Here is a 20,029-nt window from a genome sequence, read left to right as displayed (position 1 = left end):
CCTTGCCATTTCCTCACCCACTTCCCAGGAGACCTTGCCTCTTAGAGTACAGATCCCCAGGACTCTCTTCTTAGGAGGACCCATGAGCCATGCTAGAGTAGACACATTAGGGGCGCTGCGGTTGACTGCAAGAATCAGACAGCATTCTCCACCCCTGCCATTAGGGGAGGACCTCTGCTCACACTGAGCATCCTCTCCTCACTGGCCTGCTTGGGTTATGGCACAAGAGGAAACTCTGTCTTCTCTCTCTTTATGCTCCCCACCCTGTGGACTCCCCTCTGGGTACCGCACCCCTGATCCACTTCAGTGGCTGCCCTTTCCTTTCCCTCCTAGCATCCTCAGGAATTCTCTGCCCTCCAGTTTTTTTTGGCTGGGCATGCAGGATCTTAGTTCTCTGACCAGGGATGGAACCCAGGACCCCTGCAGTGGAAGCTCAGAGTCCTAACCACTGGACCATCAGGGAATTCCTTTCTCTCCAGTTTTAAACACCTACTCAGACAACATTCTTCCCAGCATACTCTCCAGGGTCATCTGACTTCTAAGGACAAATAAGCCTTTGGAAAAAGGTGTGAAGGCAAAGCGCTGTAATGGTGTGACCTGGGATGCCAGTCAGTGCATGAGGGGACATCTGGAACCAGTGTGGGGGGTGAAGGGTGGTTTCTGGTGTCCCCTGAAGTCACCATGCAGCCAGCCGCCTCCTCTACCTTCTCTCACATGGGGCTGGATCCTGAAGGCAGTCCTGGTCCCCTGGCCCCTACACCAACATCTTAGCACAATCCTCAGCCCTGGCTCATCAAATAATGAAGCAGATAAATTTTATAATGCACGGCATTACACCAAGATATACAATAAAACTCGGAAGACAAATAACGAGGTGCAAGTTATAATGAAGAAAAAGCCTGCAGTCAGAGACATGAGAGTATGAATTATTGACTAAGGTTTTACACTCTCAAGGATGTGTGGAGGAATATTTCTCCATCAAAGATTTGCATAATTCACTTGTATAAACCTGGGTGGAATATAGAGTAAGATTTTACATCAACAAGTCGGGCCTTGCATTGCAGAAGCCTCCATTTTTCCTGAAGCACTGAAATGCCGGGATGTGGGGGTGGGGAGGGGCCTTAGGGCTGTTTCTGCTTCTCAGACGTGAATGGTCAGAGCCTGTGACCTGGCACCCCTGGGAGGCCTGAGCCCTGAGAGGCTCAGCCCCTTAGGCAAGAGGGCCTAGCCCCTAGGCAAGGGGAGTCCCTGCTATTAAGAGGCTGCTGCTGAAGCTGAAGAAGAGGCCAGGGGGTGTTCATGACAAGGGGTGTGTGTGTGTGTGTGTGTGTGAAGGGGGTGGGGGCACAGTCAAGCCCCAGCATAGGCCAGAGGCCCAAGGCAGAAGGGGAAAGGATGAGTCTTTCTTTGGTAGGAGGACTTCAAGGCTCTGTACCAGGGTGAGAAGCTGGCAGTTCATCCCTGTTCTGCTCTCCAGGTAGGGCTGCACCCACCTGTCCTGGGCCTGTGTGTGAATTACAAAGGCATTCCTCTGGCTGGCTGCCCCACGGTGCCGGGAGCCACAGCTTGGCCAGTAGAGTAGGAACTGGGTTCCAGACTCCACCTGCCCCTTAGGCTATGCACCTTTGAGCAGTGCACAGCCTGTGCATCCATACACGCCAGTCCTGCCTCACAGAGTCTTCCCATGCAGGCTTGTTAAAAGAGACAGACATAGAGACAATCAGAGACGACAAGACCTCAAGAGCCTAACTGGTCCTTCAGCCCTGAGCATTAACCGCACCTGGGGTCAGGGGTGGGCTCTCTTCACCATTGTTACGGCAAACAGCAGCACACAGCAGACCCAGTGTTCTCATAGCCCCACAGCTCAGGGCAGGTTCAGGGGAGCCCATCTGTCAAGAAGAAGAGACTGCTTCTGTGGGCTCCCCCAGCTTGAAGAGCTTGGGGGCCAAGTGCATATATTTCTACCCAGCTATGAGGTCTTTAACGCAGGCAACTTGAGTTCTCCAAGCCTCAGACTCACCATCTGTGATGTGAAGACATGGGTGTTAATCCCGCAGAGCTGTTATGGGGGCAATCAGGGTCTGTATATATGAAGTGCTTGCCATGTAGCAACTCCTCAAGAAACCTGGATACTGTTCCTACCCTAAGGGTCTCATGTCCCTCTCCTGTTCTGAGAAAGGCATCAGATAAATACATGCATACCTTAAGATGTCACTTGCCAGCTATTTTACAGAATCACAAAGTCTTAGAATTGCAGAACCCAGATAGCAGTCATTATAGCAGCCACTAGCCACGTGGCTCTTGGCCATTAGAAACATGGCCGGTCCAAAGTAGGTTGTGCTGTGATGTAAAGTGTATCCTGGATTTCAAAAACACAGGAAGAAAAGAAAAAGAATGTAAAACAGCTCCTTAATAATTTTATGTTGATCACATGTTAATATTTTAGATATACTGGGTTACATAAAATATACTATCACAGTGAATCTTACCTCTTTCTTTTTACTTTTTTGAACATGGGACAACTAGAAGATTTTAAATTATATAGCCAGCTTTCATTTTGTTTCTCTTGAAAGGCATGGGTATAGATGATCCATGGGCTTCCCTGGTGGCTCAGATGGTAAAGAATGACCCTGCAATGTGGGAGATGTGGATTCGATCCCTGGCTTGGGTGATCCCCTTGAGAAGGGAATGGCAACCCACTCCAGTATTCTTGTCTAGAGAATTCCCATGCACAGAGGAGCCTGGTGGGCTACAGTCCCTGGGGTTGCAGAGTTGGACACGACTGAGTGACTAAACACATAGATGATCTACACAGACCCTTCCTTTTACAAATGAAGAAACTGAGCTAAAGGCAAAGGAGGAAAGGAAAGATATACCCATCTGAATGCAGAGTTCCAAAGAATAGCAAGGAGAGATGAGAAAGCCTTCCTTAGTGATCAATGCAAAGAAATAGAGGAAAACAACAGAATGGGAAAGACTACAGATCTCTTCAAGAAAATTAGAGATACCAAGGGAACATGTCATGCAAAGATGGGCTCGATAAAGGACAGAAATGGTATGGACCTAACAGAAGCAGAAGATATTAAGAAGAGGTGGCAAGAATACACAGAACTGTAAAAAAAGATCTTCATGACCCAGATAACCACGATGGATGCTTTAGATAACCACCTAGAGCCAGACATCCTGGAATGTGAAGTCAAGTGGGCCTTAGGAAGCATCACAACAAAGCTAGTGGAGGTGACAGAATTCCAGTTGAGCTGTTTCAAATCCTGAAAGATGATGCTGTGAACGTGGTGCACTCAATATGCCAGCAAATTTGGAAAACTCAGCAGTGGCCACAGGACTGGAAAAGGTCAGTTTCTATTCCAATCCTAAAGAAAGGCAATGCCAAAGAATGCTCAAACTACCGCACAACTGCACTCATCTCACATGCTAGTAAAGTAATGCTCAAAATTCAAGCCAGGCTTCAGCAATACGTGAACTGTGAACTTCCAGATTTCAAGTTGGATTTAGAAAAGGCAGAGGAACCAAGATCAAATTGCCAACATCCACTGGATCATTGAAAAAGCAAGAGAGTTCTGGAAAAATATCTATTTCTGCTTTATTGACTATGCCAAAGCCTTTGACTGTGTGGATCACAATAAACTGGAAAATTCTGAAAGAGATGGGAATATCAGACCACCTGACCTGCCTCTTGAGAAACCTGTGTGCAGGTCAGGAAGCAAGAGTTAGAACTGGACATGGAACAACAGACTGGTTCCAAATAGGAAAAGGAGTACGTCAAGGCTGTATATTGTCACCCTGCTTATTTAACTTCTATGCAGAGTACATCATGAGAAACACTGGGCTGGATGAAGCACAAGCTGGAATCAAGGTTGCCAGGAGAAATATCAATAACCTCAGATATGCAGATGACATCACACTTATGGCAGAAAGTGAAGAACTAAAGAGCCTCTTGATGAAAGAAGAGAGTGAAAAAGTTGGCTTAAAACTCAACATTCAGAAAACTAAGATCATGGCATCTGGTCCCATCACTTCATGGGAAATAGATGGGGAAACAATGGAAACAGTGAGAGATTTTATTTTCTTGGGCTCCAAAATCACTGCAGATGGTGACTGCAGCCATGAAATTAAAAGACACTTGCTCTTTGGAAGAAAAGCTATGACCAACCTAGACAGCATATTAAAAAGCAGAGACATTACTTTACCAACATAGGTCTGTCTAGTCAAAGCTATGGTTTTTCCAGTAGTAACGTATGGATGTTAGAGTTGAACTATAAAGAAAGCTGAGTGCCAAAGAACTGATGCTTTTGAACTGTGGTGCTGGAGAAGACTCTTGAGAGTCCCTTGGATTGCAAGGAGATCCAACCTGTTAATCCTAAAGGAAATCCTAAAGTTTTCAATATTCATTGAAAGGACGGATGTTGAAACTCCAATACTTTGGCCACCTGATGCGAAGAACTGACTCATTGGAAAGACCCTGATGCTGGGAAAGACTGAAAGCGGCAGGAGAAGGGGCCGACAGAGGATGAGATGGTTGAATGGCATCACTGACGCGATGGACATGAGTTTGAGTAAGCTCCAGGAGTTGGTGATGGACAGGGAAGCCTGGCGTGCTGCAGTCCATTGGATCGCAAAGAGTCGGACACGACTGAGCAACTGAACTGAACATGGACCTTTCCTTTTACAAATGAGGAAACTTGAGGTTGCACAGGGAAGCAGTTTGCCCCTGGTCATACTAATAAACAGTATTAGTTATTATAGTCTACTCATTTGTATAGTAGATTCAGTTCAGTTCAGTCGCTCAGTCATGTCTGACTCTTTGCAACCCCATGAATCGCAGCACGCCAGGCCTCCATCACCAACTTCCGGAGTTCACTCAGACTCACGTCCATCAAGTCAGTGATACCATCCAGCCATCTCATCCTCTGTCGTCCCCTTCTCCTCCTGACCCCAATCCCTCCCAGCATCAGAGTCTTTTCCAATGAGTCAACTCTTCACATGAGGTGGCCAAAGTACTGGAGTTTCAGCTTTAGCATCATTCCTTCCAAAGAAATCCCAGGGCTGATCTCCTTCAGAATGGACTGGTTGGATCTCCTTGCAGTCCAAGGGACTCTCAAGAGTCTTTTCCAACACCACAGTTCAAAAGCATCAATTCTTCAGTGCTCAGCCTTCTTCACAGTCCAACTCTCACATCCATACATGACCACAGGAAAAACCATAGCCTTGACTAGATGGACCTTTGTTGGCAAAGTAATGTCTCTGCTTTTGAATATGCTATCTAGGTTGGTCATAACTTTCCTCCCAAGGAGTAAGCGTTTTTTAATTTCATGGCTGCAGTCACCATCTGCAGTGACTTTGGAGCCCCCCAAAATAAAGTCTGACACTGTTTCCACAGTTTCCCCATCTATTTCCCATGAAGTGATGGGACCGGATGCCCTGATCATCGTTTTCTGAATGTTGAGCTTTAAGCCAACTTTTTCACTCTCCACTTTCACTTTCATCAAGACGCTTTTTAGTTCCTCTTCACTTTCTGCCATAAGAGTGCATGTCTGAGGTTATTGATATTTCTCCCGGCAATCTTGATTCCAGCTTGTGCTTCTTCCAGTCCAGCATTTCTCATGATGTACTCTGCATATAAGTTAAATAAGCAGGGTGACAATATACAGCCTTGATGTACTCCTTTTCCTATTTGGAACCAGTCTGTTGTTCCATGTCCAGTTCGAACTGTTGCTTCCTGACTTGCATACAGATTTCTCAAGAGGCAGGTCAGGTGGTCTGGTATTCCCATCTCTTTCAGAATTTTCCACAGTTTATTGTGATCCACACAGTCAAAGGCTTTGGCATAGAAGTAGTAGTAGTATAGTATAGTATATTAGTATATATATTGTATATTAGTGTATATATTGGTATAGTAGATTAGTAGGATATAATCTCTACTATACAGGGCTTCCCTCATAGCTCAGTTGGTAAAGAATTTACCTGCAATACCAGAGTCCCCAGAGACCCCAGTTTGATTCCTGGGTTGGGAAGATCTGCTGGAGAAGGGATAGGCTACCCACTCCAGTATTCTTGGGCTTCCCTTGTGGCTCAGCTGGTAAAGAATCTGCCTGCAATGTGGGAGACCTGGGTTCGATCCCTGGGTTGGGAAGATCGCCTGGAGAAGGGAAAGGCTACCCACTCCAGTATTCTGGCCTGGAGAATTCCATGGACTGTGTAGTCCATGGGGTCACAAAGAGTCAGAAACGACTGAGCAACTTTCACTTTCAATCTCTACTATTAGAGATATTAGGGAAGAGATGATTCTTAACACATGAAGCTCTAATACTAATGGTGGAAGGTGAGCTGATGCCATGAAAACTAGTGCTCAGGTCTTCAGAACATAGAATGACAAGCTCCAGATCACTTGTGAAGCATCATGCCTCGTTCTGGGCTCTCTACTTGACGGAGGACATTGACAAGCTGCACTGTGATCAGGAAGATGGACAGACTTCATGCAGTTTGAAGGGAGGCTGAAAACAACAGCTCTTAACACAGGGAGAAGGCAGGCCTCTTGTTTGGCCTGAGAAACAGTTTTCCAGGGGTGTTTGCTGTTTAGGGAAAGGGCTGCAGCAGAGGCAGTGAGCGCCCCACATTAGACAACCTGGGCAGCACAAAGAAGATTCCAGCGAGGCCTGGAGAGATGCTCATGCTTTGGGCCCCTGTGGATGTCCAGGTCTCAGGAGAGATGAAAGGTGGTGGGCAATCTGGCTCGCTGGGCAAGCTCTTCTTGCTTATAGGGGTTTGCAGCCCCTCGTTCTGGGCAAGAAGCAGGGGACCTGCCTCCTCTTTCCTTCCTGTCCTCCGCAGCCTGCCTGTCAACCACAGACAGGACTCTGCTGCTGCGCTCTCCTCCCAGACCCTGTCCAGGTCTCCCAGGTCCTGGGTGCCCTCCTGAGCCACACACTGGGGGCCTCCGCCTTTGTGGCTGCTGCACTTAAAGAGGCAGCCCCCTAACAGAGGGGAGCCCAGGGCAACAGTTGCCCCGCCCCATCTGCTCTCCAGTCCCCTGGTCTCCCCCTTGCTTCTTGCTCGGGATCAGAAGGTCTCTCTGCTCCACTGAATCACACTGATAAACACAATTGAACCCTCACTGCACCGAGACCCTGCTGTGCCCCAGAGTGCTTTCTGGGTTGAAAGCAGACCCGGAGAATTCCCGAGAGAGAGGTTCACGTGTAGTCACGTGGAGGGGCACATATATGCAATGTGTGCATTGCACACAATGTCAAAACCGCCCCCATCGGACCGTCACAAACACAGTCACCCTCACAGCCTACTCTCGATGGTTTTACTGCAAACTCACAGGTTGTGTGACACACATGTAACCTGATGTAGGTGTCAGTTGCATGTCAACAGTCTGATGTAATTGTCTAACACGTATCTACCCACAGCCCTGCATTACAAAAGCATACCCTTCCTCTACACACACACACACACACACACACACACATTTTTATGGCTGCCTTTTACTGAGAACGTCCTTGTACTACGTGCTGGCAGTATTCTAGTACTTTACATGAATTAAGTCATCTGGGGTAGGTACTGTTATTATTCCCCAGCTCCAAAGCCTGGGTCCCAATGTATTTCTTGACCAAGCGCCACGGCCTCCCTATGCCCACAGTACCCCTGATGGAGCAGGCTATCTGATGGATGCTCTGGCCTCTTGGTTCATTGCTCACTGGCCACCACCACCAATGACCATGAGAAGTAAGACTTACCAGCCTCACTTTCCAAGCGAGAGATGGGCAGGAGAGTGGGGGGAGGGGAGGGCTGTACACACAGGGCTGAGTTCTACATGACAAGCGCTAATAGCAGCCACGGAGGCAACACAGAGCCCCAGTAGGACACAGGAGGCTTTAATGAGATACAACTTCTCTGCTTTCCTGCAGTGTAATTCAATTAACAGCCAAGGAAACCTAATTTCTTTTTACAAAGAAGAGTGCGGTGAGAGATTCTCTGGGGACTGGGCAACAGGGAAAGGCCGGGCTTGAGGGCATCAGGGAGACCAAGTGGGTGAGCTGCCCCTGAATACACAACCCCTGTAGGTGGGGAGGGTGGGTTCTTCCCTGGGGTCCTGTGGGAGGTCCTGGGGGGAGCTGGGCCAGTCTGATTAGAGCTTTACAACCCTGGCGCCAACCTCCAGCACTGCGCATGGCCACACTGGGGCAAAGCCTGGTAGAACCCAAAGGGGCTTCCTGATGACTCCCAAGGCCCTCTCCTGACACCCCATGTCACTGCAGACACCCCTCCTGTGGGCATCAAGCGTTCCTGGCATGGTGCATGTCATACTGCCGTGTCCTTATCTCTGATTGTGAGACTCTCTGGGGTACAAGCACCCAGCTCAGGACCTAGCATGTATTTGTGGGAAGGATGCAGGATCCCAGGCTCTGGGCGCCTCTCCTGTGGCCTTAGAGCCTTGCAGAACTCTCAGATTTCCTCCTCCCAGGCCTGATGGGGCTTTACTGGCAGGAGCCACAGAAAGGAGAAAGGCACTGGCCGCCTCGCCCTGCCCCTGCCACAGCGGACTCAACCCCCTCCCCGCGCTCCAGGGCCCTCCTGGGGCAGCAAGGCGAGGGAGAGGAAATCAATTTCAGAAACAAGACAGTTGTCAGAATCTGATGTAACCGCTTCCCGTCTGTGAAATTACTCGCAGGCTGGCTCCTGTCACCCCCAGGTCCTGCCCAGACCAGCTGCTATTTACATTTTAATTTGATGTGAGAGGCTGATAGATTTTTAAAACACCAGGAGACAGCTCTGCTTCCTCTCACCCCCAAGCATCCACAGACTTTCTGACCAGCCCCTCAGGCTTGGGGATGGAGACCTAGGGCCCCTGGACCCTGCTATGAGGATTATAAACTCTGCACCTACTTGGACTCTCCCTGGCCCTCCAGCTTCCCCCTTCTCTGGGGCCCCATGCATAAGCTGGGTTGGGCTGATCTTTGCAGTTTAAGAGCGCGGGAACATCCTTATCAGGACGTTCCTGTTAAGAAGGTGGCCTGGGGGCGTTTAGCGCCAAGAGTACTAGTGAGGCAATGGAAGCTCAGAGAGGCTACGTGGTCTGTCTAAATAGTCACACAGCTGGGGAGTGCCAAGGAGACGCCCCAAGCCCCCGACAGCTCACCAGCATCCCTTCCTCTGGTTTCATCCAGACTTTTCTCCTTCTGCCCTGGTGGGCTGTTCTCCCATCCTGGGCTTTGTCCCAGAAGTGGGAAGCTGGGTGGGAGTGACATGACAGGGAGGAATTCTAAAGGGAGAGCAGGAAGCTGAGAACTGGAGGAGGGCTGGGCCAGGGGGGCAGGGGGCCAGGCCAGGGCTGGCCGGGCCTGGGGGCAGGAGTTAGGGAGGCGATGAGTTGGCCTTCTCTGTCTCTGTGCCCCTCCCTCTCTTCCGCTGGTGATTGGAGCTCAGCTGGTGTTTCTGACAGTCCCCGAATCGCCAGGGAGGGAAGATTCAGTTCCCAATACCCAGAGGAGAAGAGCAGTGCGTGTGGGAAGGAGGATGTGGAAGAAAAAGGGCGTGAATGCCACCAGCTGTTGGGAGAGGCCTGATAAAATGGAAAAGAGGTGTGGAATGCTACGCTTCAAAAGGAAGCTTGGGGGACTTCCCTGGGGGTCCAGAGGCTAAGACTCCACACTCCCAATGCAGGGGGCTCGGGTTTGATCCCTGGTGGGGGAATTAGATCCTGCATGGTGCAACTAAGACCCGGTGCAGCCAATAATAAATAAAATAAATACATATTTAATAATAAATAAAATAAATACGTATTTAAAAAAAACAAACAAAGGAAGCTTGGGGCACCAGTACAGGATAATCCTAGACGTTTATGTTATTGAGGCCTTACTATTTGCTAGACACTATTCTGCATTCCTTTAAATGCATTAACTCATTTAATCCTCACAACAACAACCCTGTTTTTACTCCCACTTTACTCAGATGGTAAAGAATCTGCTCACAATGCAGGAGACCCCGACTCCATCACTGGGTTGGGAAGATCCCCTGGAGAAGGGAATGGCAATGCCCTTCAGTATTCTTGCCTGGAGAACTCCATGGACAGAAGAGCCTGGCGGGGGTCTCAAAGAGCTGGACACGGCTGAGCGACTAACACTTTCACTTACAGATGGGCAAACTAAGGCTTAGAGAAGTAAATCGCCCAAGGTCACACAGCTAGAGAGCAGCAGAGCCAGGATTCAGGGCACCTCTGATTTTACCGCTGAAGTGACGCTGGTCGAAGAAGGGCAGGAGGTGGGGGAGCAGAAGGGGCATGCAAAGACCCCCGCGTCCCTGCAGAGAAGTGCAGCCACACTGCGGGTGAAGCAGAAGGGTCTGGGAGCCGGGACACCCAGGGGTTAGGCTGTTCTGTTTTTCCAGGTGGATGGCCTGGGAGAGGGGGTTCAGGAGCTCCTCCTCACAAGGTCTGAGGGAAGAACCACAGGGCTGGATGGTTCTCCCCTCCCCATTCAAGTGGATGCCCCTCTGGTCCTTCCTCTCCTCAGGGAGGACGACCTCAAGGCCAGGAAGGTTGGAAGAGCAGCAAAGTCACGGTATTCTTCCCCGACCCCAAGGACCCGACTTGACTGTCTCAGGAAGTCCTTCTGAGAGTCTAACCGAAATCTCTCCAGGAGTCCCATAGTTTTTTTGTTTTGTTTTGTTTGGGTTTTTTTTTTTTTTGCTAACAAGGATGCACTCTCTGGCATGTTGAAATGCTTTTCTGGATGGACTCCTTCTTCTCCAGGGGACAGCACATGCCCTGAAGGCTCAAGAGAGTTCTGCAGGCCCTCCTCCCCAGGGGAGAAGGGAGCTGCCCAGCTGGGAGGCTCGCATCTCTTTTTGTTTCTGAAAGGATTACAGGCACCCATTCACCCATTTGAGGTGAGTGGGCCCCTCCTTCCCCCCAACTCAGCCCACATCCCCCGCCTCCCCGCGAAAGCTTGTGTCTCTGCTCCTTGTTAACAAGATCCCGACAAGAACCACAGGCTGTTTGGCGGTGTGAGATAAGCTGCCACAAAGGGGCATTGTTGGCGCGTGGGGTGGTCGGCCCAGGGTGGGGTAGGGCGGGAGAAGCTCTGCGCTCAGCCCTGGCAGCCGTGCCAGGCTTCCCCAGGGAAGGGCTGGTTGGGGTGGGGGGAGGTGCCTTCTGGTGCCGGCTTTGTTTTTTCCTTCTTAAAGAGCCAGGGCCTAGCGCTGTTAATTTGATTGCACCCACTTCGGCTTCTTGTCTTCCCTGATTAGCCGAGCTCCACCTGAAGCATGAGATTAATTCAAATTGCATGGAAGCAATCAGCCTTGGCTCCAAGAGCTGGTGGGGAGGTGCCGGGGACCCAGCCATCCACTGCCCGTGTGCATGGGGCACAGAACTGACAAACAGCGTGTGCTGAAGGGGGTGGGGCGCGGGTCATGGAGAACCGTGGAGCCTTTGACATTTGGACCACAGCCCTGTTTCTGCTGCCTGGTGGGCCGGCCGAGGCCTTCAAACTCACCAGGCCTCGCTTTCTCCAGCCTGAAAATGGATCAGTCAGTCCCTCTCTTGGCTGCTTGCCGAGAAGCAGAAGCACAGGGTCAGGGGTCGGGAGGTGGGGTCCAGTTTTCTCACATGAAGGTGAGACCTGGTTTTCCCTCGCCTCTGGTCTTCTACACTCCCCAGAATAACAGGAAAATGATAGCAATAATGAAAATAGCTGATGTTTATTGAATGTTCATTATGTGCCATGCACCCTGGTTAATGCTCTATTTGAATTATTTCATTAAATCCACCTGCTCCAACCCAAGGGGGTGGGTAGTACTTTTATCCCCACCTTAGAGATGAGAAAACACTCAAGTCTGAAATGAGCCTGAACATCAGAATCCTTTCAGAGGCAAAAGGAGACATTGCCCATCTTTAATTACTCGGAAGGTAGTATTTCGGGGTCATCGCTGCAAATGCCCTAAACTTTCCTGCAAAAGACCCACAGCACATACACATATGCTAAGCTTTGCAGGCCACAGTTCTGTGTTTCAGTGACTCAATTCAGTGGCTGTAGCTCTGAAAGCAGCCACAGGTAATAGGGTATGAAGGATGGGCATGGCCGTGCTCCTGCAAAAGGGGTAGCTGGCCAGATATGGCCATCGGCCGTTTGCTGACCCCTGCTCTAGGGCTAATGCACAGGGGAGGCTGGGCTCGTCAGCTCCTGACCAAGAAAGAGTTTTGGTGAGGAGGCTGGGTATTCAGACAAGGGCAGTGGTGGCATCCTGAAAAGGAGGGCACTTCTGCTCCCAGAGTTCTGGGAAGCATGCAGCTGTGAACACTAAACCACTGGGCCTGGGGATTCTTGTGGTTTGAGTCGTGTTCCCCCCAGAGATATCTCAAGTCCTAGATTTTGGTACCTGTGAACATGGTCTTATTTGGAAATAGGATCTTTGTAGATATCAACCATTAGTAATGTCTGGGGACTTCCCTGGTGGTCCAGTGGCTAAGACTCCAGGCTCCCACACTGCAGGGGGCCCCAGGTTCGATCCCTGGTCAGGGAACTAGATCCCACATGCTGCAACTAAAGATCCCGTGTGCCACAACAAAGATGGAAGACCCTGAGTGCCACAGCTAAGACCCCGCGCAGCCAAATAAATACACATAAATAGATAATTTTTAAAGAGATGTCTTCCTGGAGTAGGAAGGGCCCTTAGTCCACTGTGACTGGTGTCCTTATAAGAAGGAGAGGGGAGACACACACAGAGGGAAGCTGGTGTGAAGACACCCAGGGAGATGCAGGCAGAGACTCCAATCTGAGGGAGGGATGCCAAGGATGGCTGGCAACCACCGGCAGAGGCAAGAAAAACAGGTTCCCTTAGAGCCTGCAGAGACAGCACAGCCCTGCTGGCACCTGGAATTTCGAGGCTTCTAAAACTGTGGGAGAATATAATTCTTTTAAGCTACCTGGTTTGTGGAACTCTGTTACAGTGGCTCTAGGGAGCAAACACAAGGTTCCAGTGTGTGATAGAAATTCCCCACGCCGAGTTTCCAAGAGGACAGTCACAGCCAGTCCCCGTGGAGCTGGAGGGGCTGCCTGAGGTGGGAGGTTGTGGGCTTCACTGCCCTTGCTCTGCGGGGAGCTCACCCCTATCACACCCTCAGCGCTGTGGACAGCACCTGGCCCTGGGGTGGGCACCCGCTGCCCGTGGGAGTGGCAGACCTGGGCATGAATCACACGAGCAGGAGAAAGTTTTCTCAGAATCTTGACTTTGCAGGTCTCAAGTCTCCGTCGACCTGAGAGGCCCAGATGGGAGCCTGATGGCGTTCTGAGGACAGTCCCCGGGGCTGCAAGGGTTGTAGGACACGACGGAGCACGCAACCCCGGGATCTAAGACCAGCTGACCTCAGGTGGAGCTGATGTAATAATGACGGAAATAACGTGTACAATAAATGTAATATACTTGAATCATTCTGAAACCACCCCCCGCCCCAAGCCATGGAAAAACTGTCTTCCATGAAAGCGGTTCCTGGGGCCAAAAAAGTTGGTGACTGCTGCCCTGAAACACCAAGGGCTTCTGCAAGGTAGGTTCTGGAACTGTGCTCACATGCCCCACCAGGCCTCCACTGGCACAGCAAGTATCACTCACTCGTTGAGCTCTGTTTATGCCTCAGCGGCTGAGGCAAAGGGAGAAAAAGGTCATGACTTCTCTGAACAGAGGAGCAATCTGAGCCTCAGGGAGAGAGAGGGACTGACCCCGGTTTATCCAGAAGCAGTAGGGGCACATGGGGACAGGAAATCAGGACTCTTGTCTCCCTGGTCAGGATCTTCCTGTCTGCTAAGCTACAGCTACTCATTTTGGCCTCCCTGGGTCCTGCATAGGGTGGGTGGGCTCAGACTGGGACCTCCTGACCAGGGTTCAGTGGGGGCCGCAGGAGGGAGGAGCCTGGCCTGGTGACAGGATGTCTCCAGCCTGGGTGCCTGGAGCATGGTCGAGAAAGGGAGGAGTGGGTTCTGGGCAGCCGTGTCCTTTGGTTATAGGTTCCTTGCCCTGTGGGGAGGGTGGGGGCTGAGGAGGGCAGAAGAAGCTCTAGAGCAGGAGCCCTGGCCAACAGGTCCAAGGGAGGGGCTGCTTCTGCCCAACAGAAGGAGTTTCCTTTGAGCAAGTGTGAAATTAGGACCATCTCAGGTCATTGGATACACAGTTGTCTTTCCAAGGTTTTGCATCCCAGCCTCTGCACAATGGTCAACCGCTGGTAGGTGACCTGGTCTACCCAGGCCCCGGACTTCCTTCCGCCAGGGTGAGCCCCACTCCCTCCACTCCCCCTACTCCCCATTTGGCTCCTCCTCTCCTCCCTCCTGAATTCTGTGGTTCTGCAGCTGCCTGTGAGCTCTGGAGGGCTCTTGGATCTGGCTTTAATTGGTCTGACATTTTGCTAAACAAACAAATCAAAACCCAGACCAAACAAAGAGCCCTTATAGGTTTAATCGGCCGTGGGCTTTGCCTTGGGCCCATCACTGGAGCCTTCAAAGAGTGGAGGGGAGTCTGGGGGTGAAACAGAGCCTGTCTAGTCAGGTAACCTGTGGCACAAAGGGACGACTGAGTCCCATGCAGCAGTGGCATCAGAACACAGCTGGCTCTTGCACCTCAGACTAAGTGGCATTTCTTTGTACCTGACTCTTGGTGAAGCATTCTCTCTGAAGATGCTTTACTTTTGCCCCACTGTCAGATGGAGGAGGGACTGCCTCCTCCTCCTTTTGGTCATTATCTTTCTTGTTTCATTTTACATTTTAACAGGGAGATAAAAGGTAGCCCCGTGGACGCAGTGTTTTCATCTGTTAATTACATTTGTTTTTCAACCCAGTTCTGGGAGGTGGCCTGGTGCCCTGAAAGGACCATGTGCATATCTAGAATCATAGACTGTCTGAGCCGATGGGGACCCTGGGGTCAGCTATGCACTAAATTCTAGTGCAGGCCTCACTGTACAGATGAGGAAACTGACGCCCAGAGAAGGGAAAGGATGGCTCGTGGATACAGAGCCAGTGAGTCACAGAGCTGGGACCAGCAGCCAGTCTTCCATCTCTTGGTCTGTGCTCTCTCTATCAAAATGTGAGTCCACAGAGGCAAGCACCTGTCTCAGCTGGGATTCTATCACTCAGTCACCTTGATCCAGGATCTTTCCTTCCCCAAGAAGGAACTACCGTGCGCCAACACCACAGGCTGGGTATGGGCTTTGTAAACTGTCAAATGCTGTGCTGTGACAGTGCTGAGGCTGGGCTGTCCGCTTAGGTATGCATGGCCTCAGCAGCACCCACATCCTGGGGGTCAGGAAGGACTGGGGACCAGCTGGGCCTGGATGGTTGCCAACAAGCGTGTCCAGGGACTAGGAAAGCTGTTTGCTCCCTCTAACAAACTCTTAGAAATTTCAGGCCTTGAGGAAAGAAATACCCCAAGAACCAGCTCTGGAATCCCAACTTGCACTAGACTCCTGGGCTCCTGCAACTCTTATTTGGTGCCTGATATTAAGAGTCAACACTGCATAGAAAGAAAGCATTTTGCTTCCAAAACCCACAAGCACCTCATGTGTACTCTCCCTGCCTATGGAGAAGGCAATGGCACCCCACTCCAGTACTCTTGCCTGGAAAATCCCATGGACGGAGGAGCCTGGTAGGCTGCAGTCCATGGGGTCGCTAAGAGTCAGGCACGACTAAGTGACTTCACTTTCACTGTTCACTTTCATGCATTGGAGAAGGAAATGGCAACCCACTCCAGTGTTCTTGCCTGGAGAATCCCAGGGACAGAGGAGCCTAGTGGGCTGCCGTCTATGGGGTTGCACAGAGTCAGACATGACTGAAGCGACTTAGCAGTAGCAGTATCCTCCCTTCACTCTCCACCAGAAACCCTAAGTTCCACCTGGAATGCATGGACTTGCCTGCCTCCACAGTCTCGCAATACTTTGTCCTCATCCTGGAATGGAATGACCTTTGCTTCCATTGGTTCTTGTCGGCATCCTTCTCATCATTCAAGTCCTACTTAGCAACTACTCCTGTTGTGGAACTTCTCTTAATATTCCCTTGATGGCTACCCAAATTAAAATCGATCCTGATTCTCTTTGTATCCCCTTGTTTGTAGCTTTTTAAGGCACTTATGGGCTTTCCTGGTGGCTCAGATGGTAAAGAATCTGCCTGCAATGCTGGAGACCTGGGTTCAATCCTGGTTGGGAAGACCTCCTGGTGAAGGGAATGGGTACCCACTACAGTGATCTTGCCTGGAGAATTCCATGGACAAAGGAGCCTGGTGGACTACAGTCCAAGGGGTCACAAAGAGTCAGACATGACTGAGTGACTAACACTTTCACACTTTCCTATCGCTTCATGTACCATAGCTATTTTGGATGTATGTCTGTCCTCTTCAAGATACTAAATTCCCTGAGGATAGCAACTCCATTTTATCCGTCACTAGATTTTCAGCACCTAAAACTAATGATTGCTAATGATTATCGGATGTGAGTTTTGAGCCAGGTACTGTGTTAATGATGTAAGTGCGTGTCTCACTTGAATTTCACCAATGAGTAAATGTCATTATAGCTTCAAACTTACCGAGGAGGAAACTGGGGCTTACAGAGACCATTTCTTGTCCAAGATCCCACAGCTATCAAGTGGCAGAGTTGAGGTTTGAACCCCAGTTTGTCTGGTTCTAAAGTCTGTGCTCTAATCCACAGAGTTTTATGGATTATTTAGTGAGGGCCCAGAGAGCCTCTGTTATCATTGGAAACCATCGGGGTCAATGGTGAGGACACTTTCCAACAGAGGTCAACCACAAATGTCCAGTTTGACCTGTGAATGCTTTTTATGGTGTATGTCTCTTTGTTATATTATGTTCTTACTTCTACTTGGCTAATGTGGGGATGAAGTTCAGTTTGCCCTCCGACAGGTCACATGAGTGTGAGGTCTGACAATGTGGAGCCGTATAGGGGCAACATTTTCCTGAGAGTGTTAGACGCATCAAGGAAAGCCGTGCCGTTGACTTTGTAAACGGCAGGTTTTTCCGTAGCTGGCCTGCAGGTGAGCAGGGGAGCGTTGGTGTGGGCTGTCTGAGATGGACTGAGGGATGACCAGGAAGGGCTTTGCCCTGGCAATCCCTCGTGTGACCCACGCACTCAGATCCTGTGGGTTTTTCCCCATCTACCTGTGGCCTGTGGGGAGGTGGGAGAGGTTGAGGGACATTGAAGGAGGAAGAGGGCAGGGGAGGTGGAGGTGGGGGTTGGCGGGAAGGATGTTCTTGGGGAGGGGCTGAGCGTAGGTTGCCTGGAGCAGTGTGCCCACAGAAAAGCAGCAGGACGCACAGCAGAAGCTCCCAAAGAAGGTTGGGAGCCCCTGGCCCCTTCCCCGTCCCCCTCCCACCCCCGGCAGTGTCCCATGGTCACAGGAGACTCTTCTGGCAGCCAGGTGCTGTGTGAATGATTCAGGCCACCACTGAAAAGCAGTCAGACCTCCAGCCCCCAGCAGAGGCCCCGGCCTCACTCAGCCTCCACACTGACTGCCCTTGGACCTCAAATGCCCCAGCTCCTGCTTCCCGCTCTCCTGCTGGCTTTTGGGGTGGTGTGGGGGCCTTTAGTGTGGCTGGCGGGTCACTGGGGAGAGTAGGGTGGAAACAGGAGGAGGCATTGTGATGGAGAAAGGCTGTGAAGAAAGGGCCATCCGAGGCAGCACCTGTGGGTGATGGTTTGGGGGACCCCGGGTGTGCAGACGGTGTGGGGGCACAGCTGGACGGCAGCCTGTGGGGAGGTTGGAGGAGGAGAGGGCAGAGGGCTGGATGAGCAGGGCAGAGAGACTGTGTCACAGGTGGCAGATGAGGGAGGCGCAGTGAGTGGGAAAAACCTGGAGGAGTTTGTGGGACGGTGCAGATGCAGACCTAGGGAAAGCCCTTGTGAGTGCGCCTTACTGTGGAAGGAGGCAGAGCCAAGTGACAAAGCGGCTGAAACAGGACAAGGGTGGGGGGGTGGCGGGAGGATCAAGGGCCAGATTCTGCCCACCAGTGACAAGGAGTGCGGAGCTGCCGTCATCCCTTGGGAAGAGGGGCCAGAGGTGGACACTCCTGTGAATGTGGGTGGCTGAGCGTGTGATCTGCTGCTGCACGCACGTGCTCATGAGGCTGCCCTGGATTTACAAAACATGCTCTTGTAGCTCCTGCCTGGGCTCTGAAGTGAGGACAGACGGCTCAGACAAATGCAGTCTGGGGGGCGGGGGGAGGTGACTTGCCCAGGACCCCCAGGACATCAGGAACAGCCTGATGTGAACTGGTTCTCCTCACACACCTCCCACCTCCTGATCACCACATCCCCCATCACCCATGTCTGACTCATTGACACAGAGGAACCATGGGCCCAAAGATACAGCCACGCTTGCCGAGTGTAATCCTTTAACTTAGAGGAAAAGAGCAAAAACCAAAAAAAAAAAAGGGGGCTGAGAGTTTGAGCTCTTTTTTTCCTGCTGACAGTGGGGAGATAAGGATCAAACAGCCAGGCTAGTTCCACGAGGTGCCTACTATTCCTCTCGCCTCACGCAGACAGAATTAGCAGTGTTCTCCTCTCCCTGGCTGAGGGATGTAGATTGATTGCCTGGTTTTATTAAGGACAAAGTGCTTTTTGATAGTGTGAGGGAAGCAGCTCCCCAGGGCGGGGATTCCGGCGCCTGGAGCTCCCTGAGCATCGATCGATGGCCGGGGCTTCCCCGTCTTGTGCTGAGCTGAACACGGGTTCGGCAAACGATAAAGAAACTATGACTCTTAAAGGCGGGGCCTCCAGGGAGATGCAGACCGCACTCTGGGCACTGCTCTCATCAGCCTTTCCTACACGTACCCTGGAGGGTCTCCCATTAAAACCAAAACTGGTGGCTGACTCTCCGATGGCTTACTGGGTGCCAGGTACAATACTGGTTGCGTTACACGCCCATCTGACTTGCTTTTGATATAAAACATAACAGGTAAGGTGCTCTCATGACTCTCATTTTTGTACAGCAGGAACATGAGATACAGAGCCCAGGAAAACCCAGAGAGGTCACAGTGATTATGCCCAGAGTCACAGCTGGCTTGGTCAGATGCTAAAACTCAGGGTTTAACTGCTCTTCTCTGTGGCCTGTGGTCTGTTTCAGACACTGTCCTGACATGACTCTTAGGGGCCTACTACATAGACCCCTAACAGCATGAAGGGATAGGTTTGCCCAGTAGGAATGTCTGTGGGTGACTTAACAGAACTCAAGGCTATTCCAGACTTCAAGGCGATGGATTCCGACTCTAGGTCTGGGGATTTAGAAGCCAGAGGTATGGCACCGAGCTAAGGTGAGTTGTATTGCTCTTTTGCCCTTTCTGAATTGTCTTCCCTTTTCCACGATCATTTTCTGGGTTAAGCACAATGATTTTGTGAGCCTAGTGGGCTGGGAACGAACCTCTAGCACAGGTGAGGAAAGGAACCTAAAGATGTGAAGTCACTTGCCCAAAGCCAGGAAGATCAAAAGGTGGACCTGGAATCAGAACCCAGATCCCACAGGCCTTTCTCCTATACTGTGTATATGATCTCTTCTTTTCTAAGCCACTAACAGGTTATACACAAGCAGGCATACATTAAATAACAGAAAAAAAAATTGTTCGATATGACTATTCAGATGGAATTGCCAACCTACAGAGCAAAATAAATAGGCTGTCACATGATACTTTGGTATAGTAAATGCTTCCCTACTGGCTCAGTCAGTAGAGAGTCTGCCTGCAATGCAGGAGACCCGAATTTGATCCCTAGGTTGGGAAGATCCCCTGGAGAAGGACATGGCAGCCCACTTCACTATTCATGCCTGGGAAATTCCATGGACAGAGGAGCCTGGTGGGCTACAGTTCTTGGGGTCACAAAGAGTCAGACATGACTTAGTGACTTCACCTAACCTATTTATCATGATAAGAGCAGAGTGAGCTGGGGCCATTCACAGTGAGGCCATTGTCTCAGATGAGAGTGATTTTGAATCCCTCCTCAGAGTTCCTAAGCCCACCTCTGCCTAGG

At 50.8% G+C, this 20,029-nt stretch overlaps 1 protein-coding gene across 1 annotated transcript in view; it reads right to left on the bottom strand.

Moving 5' to 3' along the window:
- Positions 1 to 20,029, bottom strand: part of DSCAML1 (DS cell adhesion molecule like 1) — a 369,339-nt gene that overhangs the window by 52,783 nt on the left and 296,527 nt on the right. The window lies entirely within an intron of this gene.

The sequence above is a fragment of the Bos mutus genome, chromosome 15, assembly GCF_027580195.1.
Source record: "Bos mutus isolate GX-2022 chromosome 15, NWIPB_WYAK_1.1, whole genome shotgun sequence".
In the NCBI taxonomy this organism is placed as follows: Eukaryota; Metazoa; Chordata; class Mammalia; order Artiodactyla; family Bovidae; genus Bos; species Bos mutus.
This window is presented reverse-complemented; position numbering and strand designations above follow the sequence as displayed.